The sequence below is a fragment of the Dermacentor albipictus genome, chromosome 3 (assembly GCF_038994185.2).
Source record: "Dermacentor albipictus isolate Rhodes 1998 colony chromosome 3, USDA_Dalb.pri_finalv2, whole genome shotgun sequence".
Lineage (NCBI taxonomy): Eukaryota > Metazoa > Arthropoda > Arachnida > Ixodida > Ixodidae > Dermacentor > Dermacentor albipictus.
Genome location: NC_091823.1, coordinates 27851447 through 27853987, shown reverse-complemented (window position 1 = coordinate 27853987; position 2541 = coordinate 27851447).

Below are 2541 nucleotides of genomic sequence, written 5' to 3'. Positions count from 1 at the left end.
CTTTGAGAGCACGCGTCAACCTTACTCTCTCTTCTCTCATGGAATGTCGTGCGGCACGTTGGAAAGGCTGTGACCCCTTCGAATATCATTGTTGGTGCAACGGCAGTTTGACTGATCAACTTACCATCCCATAGAAACAGCTTTAGAACGCCGTCTTAAATAGACGAGTGTTTTTGTTTTTTGTTCCCCCTTCTGTCGAACACGCGACTGCGTTGTACAAGAGAACGCCATAGCCACTAAGCCAACGCTTCGCTCCACGACCTTCCAACAGGGCACCTACTTTAAGTACGCAAGCATTTATATGCTTAGCCATCGAAAAAAACGTCCGTCCATCCCTCCGTTCGTCCGTCCGTCCGTCCCGTAAGACGACCGCTTTCGAGATAGCGCTCGCAGCAGCGAGCGAGTTTCCCTGCTTGCTGCCTCTCGCTTCAACGCCAGCGAAGCGGCGAGAACACAGCGCTCAAGGAGATCTCAGCGCGCGCCTCACTCTGTCACTTTCGCAGATCACTTTCAAGATACGGGCCGGCGCGTCTCTCTTCAGCTCTTGAAGCTCATGCTTGACTTGATACAAATGACGCCTGGTGCGAACGCGCCGACGACGCTCATTGCGTGTATTTTGGTGCGTTGACTACAAGCGTCGCTTAAATCAAGTCAGGCATGGGCTTCATGTTAAGGTGCATTTCTGAATACGGGGGTAAGTAAGCGGCGAGAACACAGCGCGCGAAACTATCAGCAGTCGGCACTCTTTGTGGGCATCGCAGATCGCTTTCAACGTGCGACCCGCGCGGCGATGCCATGCGAAACCGCGGCCGGAGTACGTTTGGTCGCGGTTCATGATGGTTCGACGCGGACGCATGAGGCGCTAAACAGCGATAACGGCTTATGATGATCGGAACGTCATCAGCGTCATCAGCGCCCCCGGTGCCGCCACCTGCGTACTTGCGTAATCAACGCTCCTTGCACCGCCGTCCGCACCAGTTGGTGTCGCCACTGCGCTGTCGATTGTACTGGCCTGATGAAGTTTCGTAACACTCATAATGACACCGGGCTGCGTGGAGATGAGCAAGTGGCACAGTGCTTACGCATACTTAGACAACTCCTTGAGGAGTTTCTGCATGAATGTTTTTTTAAAGGCTCATTTCAGGATGTGCACTAGTGTGCTGTAAGTGTTGCTCGTATGCGGACAAAGCGCAACTTATGTGGCAGCTGTCCCTGCTTACATTTGCAGTCTTTCCTACAGCGATTTCTTTTAATAAGCGCACGACGCAGCCGTGTCTATTGCGTCTTATGATTAACTGCGGTGTTGCGTTCAACACCGTTTCATGAAGACTATTGTAGAAGCTGCCACAGCCTAGAGCCAACTCACAGGTCAACTTCCTCTGAGCACCACGGATCCTGTTCATGGAGGGGCCAGTGTCGTACGCCAACTGCAAACCCGACCGGGGACATCGCACCCTTCGCGGCCACCGGGGCCAACGGCCTGGCCAAAGAAAGACGGATATCTATAGTCGCTACCACATTACGACGACGCTCCCATTGTCCCCAACGATCATCCTTCACCCCGTCGTCACAGAGTCCGACTGAGGGCATTTATCCCCAGCAAGATCTTATTCTTAATTCTTTTTTCTAACAGAACATGTAGCCGGCTTCGTAACCTGCGGATCGTCCATGTAATTAAAACGACCCTGAGGTAGAAGAAATTAATGTACGAGTTAACGTTATCGTTCCGTAACCACTAATTGGGATACTCATAACGCCTAAGCTGGATTTCTTTGCGCCGCCGACGTTCTGACGGAACTCTCAAAGCGCAGAAGGCCGGCGCTATATTTATTCCTCGCTTCGTAAGGAAGCTAGCTAAGTCACGATTTCGTTTAAATATAGCAGCAGCCTTCCTACCTTTCTTTCTGTCGTTTCTGATTCTCTCCCGCCTCTTCTTTTTTTTTTCCGAAACCAGCACAGCAGCCGCATTTGCGCAACTCGTGCTCGAGGTCTGCGTGACGAGCTCCACGAACGCCAGTTTCCCGCACAAAAGAAAGTGCAGTCTTAACGAGGCACGCGGCTACTTAGCAGTCACACCGCAGCGGGACGGTCGCGTCGCTCACAAGGTGTGCGTGCGCCGCCAACTTCCGTCAATAAGATCCGCATGCCAAGCGCGATTAGGCGACAAAAAGGGAGACGACGACGACACGCCGTTACGCTCGCTTAACCCGCTCTCTCGCGAGCGGTCAAGCCGGACAAAACCGTTGCGTTGCTCTTACGTGGAGGTTACAGCACGCCTCGCTTTCGCAACAGCTACGCCGAAGCTTATTGCGCGGACGAGATGAAAGGGCGACGAGTTAAACACACACGCACACACACACAAAAGGAAAGAAGAGAAGGAAGGCTTGGGAGACGGGGCTTGTTCGAAAGCGACGCCTTGTGCGTATACCGAGCGCGCGTACTTCCCCAGCGCCGGTCTCGGAAAGACCTGGCACGCGACTACGCGTACGTGCAACTGTGTACGGGCAAGGCCTACACGGCTACGCGGAGCCGGAGCGCGGG